This window comes from Stegostoma tigrinum, unplaced genomic scaffold (genome assembly GCF_030684315.1).
Source record: "Stegostoma tigrinum isolate sSteTig4 unplaced genomic scaffold, sSteTig4.hap1 scaffold_94, whole genome shotgun sequence".
Lineage (NCBI taxonomy): Eukaryota > Metazoa > Chordata > Chondrichthyes > Orectolobiformes > Stegostomatidae > Stegostoma > Stegostoma tigrinum.
Window position 1 is genome coordinate 1,148,888 of NW_026728819.1, and position 10,199 is coordinate 1,159,086.

At 43.0% G+C, this 10,199-nt stretch overlaps 2 non-coding genes across 2 annotated transcripts; one reads left to right on the top strand and one right to left on the bottom strand.

The window, feature by feature from the left end:
• Positions 1 to 810: 810 nt before the first annotated feature.
• trnav-aac (transfer RNA valine (anticodon AAC)) lies at positions 811 to 883 on the top strand. The gene has a single exon. It is a non-coding gene; the product is annotated as a tRNA-Val (tRNA).
• A 4,336-nt stretch (positions 884 to 5,219) lies between these two features.
• Positions 5,220 to 5,311, bottom strand: trnar-ucu (transfer RNA arginine (anticodon UCU)). Its single transcript is given in 2 exon segments — positions 5,220 to 5,255; positions 5,275 to 5,311. It is a non-coding gene; the product is annotated as a tRNA-Arg (tRNA).
• Positions 5,312 to 10,199: the final 4,888 nt, after the last annotated feature.

Here is a 10,199-nt window from a genome sequence, read left to right on the forward strand (position 1 = left end):
AAAATGGGAATTTCTTTGCCGGGGGAAATATTAAATATTAGCAGGAATAGGATTGAGATGAGAGGAGAAAAGTATGAAATGAAACGTACAAGGAAACTTTTCTTCCACTAAGTTTTTTAAGTCTCTGAGTAGGCGGCAGAAGCAGAAATGTGAGCGAAGTTTTTAAATGGTATTTATAAAGAGTCGTCAAACAGGTAGAGAACAGGGATGAACTATGATCCACTTTGTTTGGTCTCAATCAACCTTTGGTTAAAGTGACCGAACACTTTGCTGTGGGACGGTCTCATTCCTCGTCGCTCAACCGATTCATACACACACTCAGGTGCCTTTGAAATGTTGTCATTTTTACAAGCGCCCACCACTTCCGCTGGCAGTTCACACCATACACACACCACGTTCGGCGTGAAAATATGACCCTAAGAATTCTTTTAACTTATTCTACTATCACCTTAAATATGTGCCCTCCCATTTTGCACTCGGGCCGACTCTTAGAAATTGACATTGACTATTCCCTCTATCCATATCTCGCGAGATTTTACAGACTTCTATCAGGTCATTCCTCAACTTCTGATGCTCCAGGAAAAAAAAAATGCCCCAGTCGATTCGGCCTAGGCCAACAGTCCAAACCCTGCAACCCTGACAACATCGTCATGAACATTTTCTGGGCAATTTTATGTTGTATCTTTTACTTTTTACAATGTCAATAACGTTGGACAGCACCAATCGATTTAAAACAGAGAAATCAAATGTTGAATGGCTGCAAATTTCAATGGTGTTCGAAGGACAGTGGGTAGAGCAGTGGGGCACTGTGTTTCTGTAGTGTAGTGGTTATCACATTCGCCTAACACGCGAAAGGTCCCCGGTTCGAAACCGGGCAGAAACACTGGCACACCTTTTATCACGGCCACAGGTTTCTTCATTCCTGTGGACAGAGTTTCCTTGCCTTGCCCTTGTCGTCAGTGAGCCTTTCATTCTGGTCAGCCACCCAAAATTGCAGCTGTCATAACACTACTGCTGTGGACAGGAGGGTAATGCCAAAGCATTGCTGTGGAAAGCTTTGTTAAATTTCTCTCGTTCCTGCTACTGAACATGGGCCGATTTTGAGAGCACAGGTGCTCAAGCTTTTTATGCGTGCATTTGCTGTGCCCGTACATTTTTCCTGTCATGCAGTCATGTTGCCTTCCTCCCACCCCAAGCCGCACCTCCATCTCCTACCTAATAACCTCATTCCACCTCCTTGGCCTGTCCGTCTTCACTGGACTGACCTATCCCCTCCCTACCTCCGCATCTATACTCTCCTCTCCACCTATCTTCTTTTCTCTCCATCTTCGGTCCGCCTCCTCCTCTCTCCCTATTTATTCCAGAACCCTCACCCCATCCCCCTCTCTGATGAAGGGTCTAGGCCCGAAACGTCAGCTTGTGTGCTCCTGAGATGCTGCTGGGTCTGCTGTGTTCATCCAGCCTCACAGTTTATTGTCTCTTTTAATGTTCTCTTTTAGCTTCTCCTTGTAACGTGCACATTATCAATTTTAACAGGCATCGGATTCCCCTTCATATCAACAGAATCTGCACAAGGTGTTCTGTCAGACAGTGATTAACAGACCCGAAACTTCTCTGTTCAAAGCTTCAAACAGACCAACTTTCAGTTTTCTACTCTATAAGGTGAGCTTTCCCAACTTTCCAACTGAACATTATTGCTGACATTCTACATACACGGCACCATTCACATGAATCTGTTCAGTGCTGTCCCTCATCACTTCAAATCCCGGCTTCCTGAAGTTTCATGCCCAGGACTGAACGATAATGCAGCTGAAGGATTCATTGAGAGGCGGATTGCATGGGCGAACAACCTGAAACACGTGTTCTCGCTTTGAACAGGTGATTCCTTTTGCCGTGTTCACTGTAATGGTACTTCTGCCCCATCCACACTGCAGGCAATCCGACCTCTTTCAACAAGCTGCTTTGAAGAAAAGCTCCTCGGGCAATATGGCAAAAGGGAAAGGAGAAATCCGGTCTTGATGGGAAGTTGAACCAGGGACCTCTCGCACGTCAATGCCGTAATTGTAACCTCAGTGAGGATCATACCCCAAGGCCAGGAAGCCAGCTACACGCTTGCTTACTCAGCGAAAAACCAGCTGAGACGTGCTCAAAGCAAAATACCCCCATGTTCTACGAATTCGAAGCTGCAAACAGTTTCAAGAACATAGATAACAAGGTGCAGAGCTGGATGATCACAGCAGGCCAAGCAGCATCCTGCTCCTGAGATGCTGCTTGGCCTATTGTGTTCATCCAGCTCCACACTTTGTTATCTTGGATTCTCCAGCATCTGCAGTTCCTATTATCTCTGTGTGTAGAGCATGTTCCTCTCATTCTGTCTCGCTGCTCCCAGCCCAGTGATGTTTGTCCGTTGAAGGGAACTGGGTCTCTCAGATGGTGGAGTGAGTTGTTTTCTTCCACTTGGATCACAAAAATATTGAAAGATTCATGGAGATGGATACTGGGTACTTATTTTTTCCTACGTTTCCATGTTTCCAACAACCAACTGATTTTTACCCCTTAAATCTTGTCGTAATCCTCCGGCTTCCTCATGACACGGGATGAGGGAATTCAGTTTTGTGCCAAGATTCCAGAGGCCGGGATTGCTCTGTTTAAAGCAAAGAAGTTTAAATGGAGATGGCGCAAGAGCTTGGATGAAGCAGACTGCAAGAAACACTTTCTAGGGAACTAGAATTTTAGAACATAGACGATAAAGAGAGAGAAATAATAGGAACTGTCGATACTGGAGAATCTGAGATAACAGGTTGTAGAACTGGATGAACACAGCAGGACAAGCAGCATGAAAGGAGCAGGAAAGCTAAAGTTTTGCGTCTGGGCCCTTCAGAAATGATAAAGAGAGTTATGTTTACATTGGACTTTTCACCACCTGTGATGACGTCCATTGATCAATGGGCAGACCTTCTTTAAAGCTTGCATCCTGCTTCTCCACATGCAATTTCTTTGCTGTAAAGAGTCTGAGGCATCTCACCCTCAAATTCATTGAAACCTGCCCTCATGGGTGAAGAATGGAGTGTGATACTGAATGCCTGTGATTTGAACTTGAGAGGTGCCCCTGTTTAGATTAGATTCTCTACAGCTTGGAAACAGGCCCTTAGTCGCAACAAGTCCACACTGCTCCTTGAGGCATCCCATCCAGAACCATCCCCTATAACCCACACATGCCTGACCACTACAAGCAATTTAGCATGGCCCATCCACCCAGCCGGCAAATGTTGAACCGTGGGAGGGAACAGGAGTACCTGGAAGAAACTGATGCAGACTTAGGCAGAATACACAAACTCCGCACAGGCAGTTGCCTTAGGCTAAAATTGAACTCAGGTCCTGGTGTTGCGAAGCTGTTGTGCTAACCACTGAGCCACCATACTATGCTTCCCCATTTATGCATCCCACTTGAAACAGGAAACGTCCCCCTCAGCAAAGAACCAGCAACAGTGCAGAGCCATTAACACTAAATCACGTGAGTTTTCTTGTAAACTGTGTTCATTACCGTTGCTTTGAAGAGTGAAAGCCGCATTAAGTGTTACTAACAAATTCTTCCCATTCTGACCCGCTGCTCCTAAGTGACTCTGTTTGCTCCCTTCCCTCCAGACCAAGCTCTCTCCATTGGTGGCTGGAGAAAATCATCTTCCACTGGTAGGCAGTGCTTCAGGAGAACAGCATGAATGCTCTCTTCTGCTTCCTGTCAAACACAGTCTTGCGGGCCGGGGGAGAGTGTGGTGGAAGTGAGTGATATGGAAAGTCAGAGAGGCTGTGCAAAAAGGAGATTGCACATGCAAAGGAACTTACATTCTGTTAGGAACCTTGTCCAAATAATTGCATCTAAGATTGTCAGAAAATGCAGAGCTGCTTGAAGAAGGATAATTGCTCTCAATTTCGGGGAAAAGTGCTTGTGGCCTTTCAGATGCCACAGGGAGGTCACTGCTGTCCGACTCAGTGTGGAGTATTACTACAGCGAGCTCTGTCCCTCATGCACACTGCACCTATGTGTATAAAACTCACCATCTTCTTCACAGCTCAGAGGATAGAGGCTGCTCTGCAAACCATCCCAGAGTGACTGAGAACGGGAGAAGGCGCTTTATGCCATCACCCTGACAACGCCTGGAGAGAAAAGAGATGTGTGAGAGCGCACTGTCTCCACGGTAGTATTTTTTCATCATTTACAACCTTGGCCCCTATGATAATAAAATTAATTTGAGATATTTATTGAGTTGCAGATAGCAGGAAACAGTGAGTCAGCTTAACCTTTCTCTGAAAACGGTTGAGTAAATTGTGCAAAGTAGCAGTTACTTCTCCCTGGTGTTTAGGAAATGAGAAACAGCAGATGACTGTTTCCAGAACATGACGTGAGCCATAGGTGATGGGCCCATCGGGTTCCCACTGTGACACTCTGCTTACATGAGCTGAACACATGTAAAGAAATTACTCAGTGACAACATCTGTTGAATTAACTTCTGCGAGGGTTTGCAGCCGATGGAATAAAAAGCTCCAGGGGAGCAGGGGTATAACATTGTCCATGAGGAATTGTTTCCCAGATTCGAGGAGGGTGCACAGCACTGTCCTCAGGTTCAGTCTTGGGACCACCTCTCTTCCGGACAGATATTACTGATCCACATTTTGCGCAGAGTGGACAATTCCAAAATCCCAAATTGCACAATGTCACTAATTTATTCAACACAGAAACGCACTGAAACTGTTTTTTTTTTAATCTTCCACAGCCTGATCTGACGCTGGAATATTCCAGCTGTGAGAGGGGCGTGGTGAAGTTGATGAATTGATATTCAGTGCTGTTGATTCACATTGTCCTCACCACGTTATAATTTAGTACTCTTTTCTGCTGAAAATGTGAACACGCCTCACCATTCGATAGAACATTTCAATGATTTTTTCCCCAACCGTCCACATAACCTTGTGGACCATTGGGAATCAGAAATTCATCGATTTCCACCATCAAAAAAATTCGAAAATAACTTGCCAACAGTGGAAGGTAACGTTGCTGTTACAAACCAGTTGAACTTCACCACGAACTCGCATTTCTTTTCAGGTGAGCAACAGATTCTGGTCTGATTGTCTTTCAAACGGTATTATTCCCAGAAAGCTTGCCCTGAAAATCTGACGAATTTCCTCTGGTCAGCAATAGGGCATGGGCAACTTTCATTAAAACGTGACTCTGGTGGGACTCGAACCCACAACCTTTAAATTGCTATATTAATGTTGATATAGAAGTCCAACGTGCTCTCCATTGCACCACAGAGCCTCAGGCGTTCCGTTTTTGCAGTACAGAAGTTTGACTCTTGTGCATTATTTTTGTGTCTTTCTTCAGGCATCCGTTTTTATTCGGGTCTTCGAAGCAGGGTCAACAGACCCAAAACGTTAACTTTGCATTTTCTTCACTGATGCTGCCACATCTGTTGAGTTTTTCCAGCAACTTCTGTTTTTGCATCCCATTTTCCAAAACCTGACTCCTATCCATGTGTGATCTGGCACTTCAACTGGTTATCTAAACACTCTTAAAATGTTCTGATCATTCTTCGCTTAACCACACGTTCGGCAGTGAATTCCAGATACCCAGAACTCTCTGGGGGAGAACACATGTGCCTAAAATCTCCTCTAACCCTTCTGTGCCTTGTTTTTAATCTATGTCAATGGTTACTCATGCTTTTCAACAAGATAAAGTTTATTCCAATTTTCCGTTTATAAGCTTCATATTTTTGAACACGTCAATCAGTTTCTCCACTAAGCTTTCTCTGCTCTCAGAAAAACACAACAGCTCTAGCCTCACTCATCTATCTTCACTGAGGAAGTGCTCGAGTCCAGACAATATCCTGGTCTTTAAAAAAAACATTAACAGGATGAAGTTATTGCTGGCCAGGCCCATCCCTTTTCCCCGGTGGCCTGCATCCACCCATAGGCCAGACTAGGTAAGAATGGCAGTGTCCTTCCCTAAAAGGCATGAGTGAATTAGATCAGGTTTCTCTTGATAATCGATTCATGATCGTCATCAGCTGTTTTTAATAAAGTAGCTTGAAGTTCCACCATCCGTTACAGCAGTATTTGAGCCCGGGTGCTGAGCCTATTATCTAGGCCTCTGGATTAATAGCCGAACCATAATACCACTGGACCATCACCTCCCCTTTGAAGGACTGGCTCTGGATGCCCTCTGGGACAATTACACTCTCGCTGCACTCTCACGAACAAAATGGAACATGTTCTTTGAATTAAAGCAGAAATTTCTGGACAATTCAGCACAACTGGCATAATCGCTGGATATAATTGGTTGTCACTTGTGCCAGAGTACAGTGAAAAGCTTAGTTTATGAGCAGGACAAGCAGATGATAGTAAGAAAAGGATGTGCAGATGAGCGGTTGTGAAAAGTCTTAGGCAGAGGCATAAAGGTCACATTGCACAGGGCGTGTGGTTACCGAAATCACCGTTTGCAAGATCAGCATTATTTGCTCTACTGGGTCTGTGGCTCAGGCATCGTCAGTACTCAGGTCTGGATGGCCATAGCATCCTTAAATCCGTCGGATTTAAAGCAACACTACAACTAATTTTTACAGATTTAGATTTCAGTTTAAAAATGTAGATTGATAATAACACATGTTAGAGTTAGATCTTCTACAGGGATGTCACAAAGAGTCATATGGTGTCAGTGCCATCACGAAGGCAGAGTCCAGCAACGCTTCTTCAGAATGGACAGTGGCAAGGAAAAGCTGGCATATAAAACATGCTTCCCTAAACAATGTGGCCTATGTGCATATGTCTGAATATGAATATCTTTGGGGAATTCAGTACTTTTTTTAATTTCAAGTACATCTTATCTTTAAATTCCTTCCTGAGACATGGATGGTGCTTCATTTCCTTCAAGTCTTTCTGACTGTAATATAGCATTTTCGAGTATTCTGAAATACCTCCTTAAAAGTTTGCCATTACAAGTCTACTGACCCACTCGTAAACCTAATTTTCCACTTTATTTTAGTCGGTCCTAACTTCGTACTGTTCCCGTTTTCCTCACTTTGGTTTACAGTGCGCATCTTGGAACCAACGGTCCCTTCCTCAAACTAAATATAAAACTCAGTCACGCTGTTCTTACTTCGACTGAGGGGTGGTTTCACCATGAGGTCATCATTCAACACTGTGCCGTTGCATATTACCAGATACCCTACTGTCTTATTATTGCTGGAAAGTATTGTTCTGATACATTGCCCCAATAACACCTCATCAACTCACTATTCAAACTACATTCGTCAATCTGGCTTAGCCAATTTATACCATCATTAGAATCACCAAAGATTGTTGCTGTGCCGTGACTTAAAGGGAGAGGGCTGCTTTAAATGCAGCAGTAATGGAATGATATGGTCTTAAAATCGAACAGTTGGCAACGGCACACACTTTGGTTCGGCAATTAACAACCAATGCTAGTTAGATGCAGGAATTAAACTCATGATTTCCAGTTCATGAGATCAGTCCCTTTCCACAAGCCACCACATCTTTACAGTGGCCAGGTGCTGCGAAACGACTGCATTCTATCAGTTTGGTACACACGAACCACCATTGTTTGAAATATTTGGAATGGTGCATTCAGACAACTTAGCACGTCATTGTACATGATACAGTACAGGCTACCATGCACAGGAAAATGACACTGAGAAATGCAGCATTTATGTCAACCTTTGCTAGAATCAGATTGTAAAAGCTCAATGTGAAAGTATTACAGCAATTTCCATGGGTGTAATGAACGCACAAATGCAGGTCGTTGCAGTAATGATCTCCCTGAACTGGAGGAGGAAATACTTGCCTTCGAGGCCACATCAGGAATGTCCATTCGATTCACTCCAGGGACGAGATGTCTGTGTTCCATGAGCATACAACTATATAGTGCTCCACAGAGTTTAGAACAATGAGTTGAGGGAAATGTCTTAATTAATAAATGAATAATTAGGTAGAATTCAAGACATGGAAGCACAAAATGATGTTAAAAGGGGACACCAATATGGAGAGATGATACACAATAAGTCGGGTAGTTTTGTTTCGTAAATTTTAGATCTCAGATCCACGATTGCCTTTGGCGAAGGTATTCACTGTCCTTACCCAGTTAGCACTGGAAGAAAAAGCAGCCCCACAGTGAGGTGATCGAGATCATAGAACTTCTGTAACATCTATAGTTCAGCCTCGCTTGGAGCATTGTGCAAAAACCTTATCGGATTAGAAAAAAAAAGATGCAGATGGGCTTTACTGGGGTATAATGTCATTAGAAAGGACACAAAAGAGTTTTATCAGGGTTTTGGAAAGTTTGCAGGATTATATTCACCAGACGTGGGGTCAGTCAGAAATGCTCTAACTGACTCAGAGAAACTTAGGAAGTGAACTAATGGTGATTTGCCAGAAGACTTGAGGTTCAGTTTCTAAAAAAAGGGGAAAATTCCCTCTTGCGACTGAATCGAAGTCAGAGAGGGAAGGTATTCCCAAGTGTCGGTAAATAATAAAGGAAATATTCGAGCAGAGTTTCTTCCCGTCAGAGCATTATTTAAATCCGCAACAATATTCCAGAAACAAAGGTAGTCAGTGATTCCAGAACATTTTGAAAGACATATAAGCAAAGATACAATAGATAATTTAACAAGGGGAGAGAGTCTGTGGCTGGGCCTGGGTGGGAGAGATGGTGAGGATGGCGAGTTCGGGGGGTTGGTGTTGTGGGGAATCAATTTGACTTTGAATAACTTCAGATGTGAATGGTTGATTAAAGCTACTTATAAAAATGATCGTGGTTTTAGAAGATGTGGCATTAGATGATCAGAAGCATTATAAATTGTGAAATTACTGAGCAGGATTTAAAAATAGCATAAAGGAAATTTAGATGTAAATACATTTCGTGACCGTGTGTGGTTGAGTAGCATCGATAATAAAAATTCTTACGGCTTTGAAATATGTGCTAAACGATTCTCCGTGAAGCATTATAAAGGGAACAGAACTTTGTTTTTATCAATTGGAAAATAAAATTGTACGGTGATAATCAGGAAGTGTTTCACCTCTCGGAGATGCAATTTCTGATTGTATCTTGTGCTTTGAAGATTTGACCACATTTGAAATGATTTTTGCATCTGTTTCATGCTTATTGATCCTGCTGAAGAACTCCATCAAACAGTCTCAGTGGTTTTCGTATTTTCCAGCCTCTGTTCTTCTCAGCAGCACATCAATTCAATGAATTCCGACAAAAGTTGAATGCAATGAGAAACGGTGTAATGAGATAAATCTAATTCTTTTTCATTATTGTAATGGATTCTGCCAATTGGCAGCAAGGTGAATAATATTAAACAGGCTAAAAAAAAACCAAACCTTTTCTTTTCCCGGGGGTTACGCTATGCAGGTTAAGCCACGTGAGAAAGGTGATCGAGCTGAAACTCTGTGTTGATTTTTCTGTACGTGTTTAATACATGCTGGATATTTGTTGATAACTGAGATGTTTCCCACCAACAAAACCATTCCCCAATCCACAGAAATTGACATTTTCTAATAAAGTTGAATTTGCTCAACATCAGCCGTATTCTTAGCACACTGCCCCCATGTCATTAAGAGCTAATTCACGTGAAGCTCGAACTCATAACGGGTATTTCACAGGCCTCTACACTTTCATATAACTATCACATGTTGGCCAATTCCATCACTGGACCCACATTTTCTACATTACGTTCATATTTTAGAATGTAGATAATGAATTTGCCATGGTGGGATTACTTGCCAAATGAGGAATGGAGATGTGAGAAGCTCAGAGTGGAGCGAAAATTTGCAATTCGGTGACCCAGAGGCTGTGGGAGAGTCAGTAAGTGAGTCTGTTCAAGGCTGAGATTTCACAACATCACACTTTCAGTGTATAGTGCAGGAAAATATTGAAAATATTGAAAATGCACACATTAAAAAGCAATGTAGATTAACATCGGTTTCAGCACCAGTTTGCTCATACAAGGAAGGAACCACTGCTGCAGAAGGCCATTTAATCCCAGCTCCCAGGCCCAGAACCAGAGAGACTCAATGGCACAGCCGCGAATATAAAACCAGAAATGGAGGTGGCAATGAGCACGCAGAGCTACTCTGTGGCTCTAATGACACAACCGGTGAGCACGCGGTCCTTCTATGATGGTATAGAG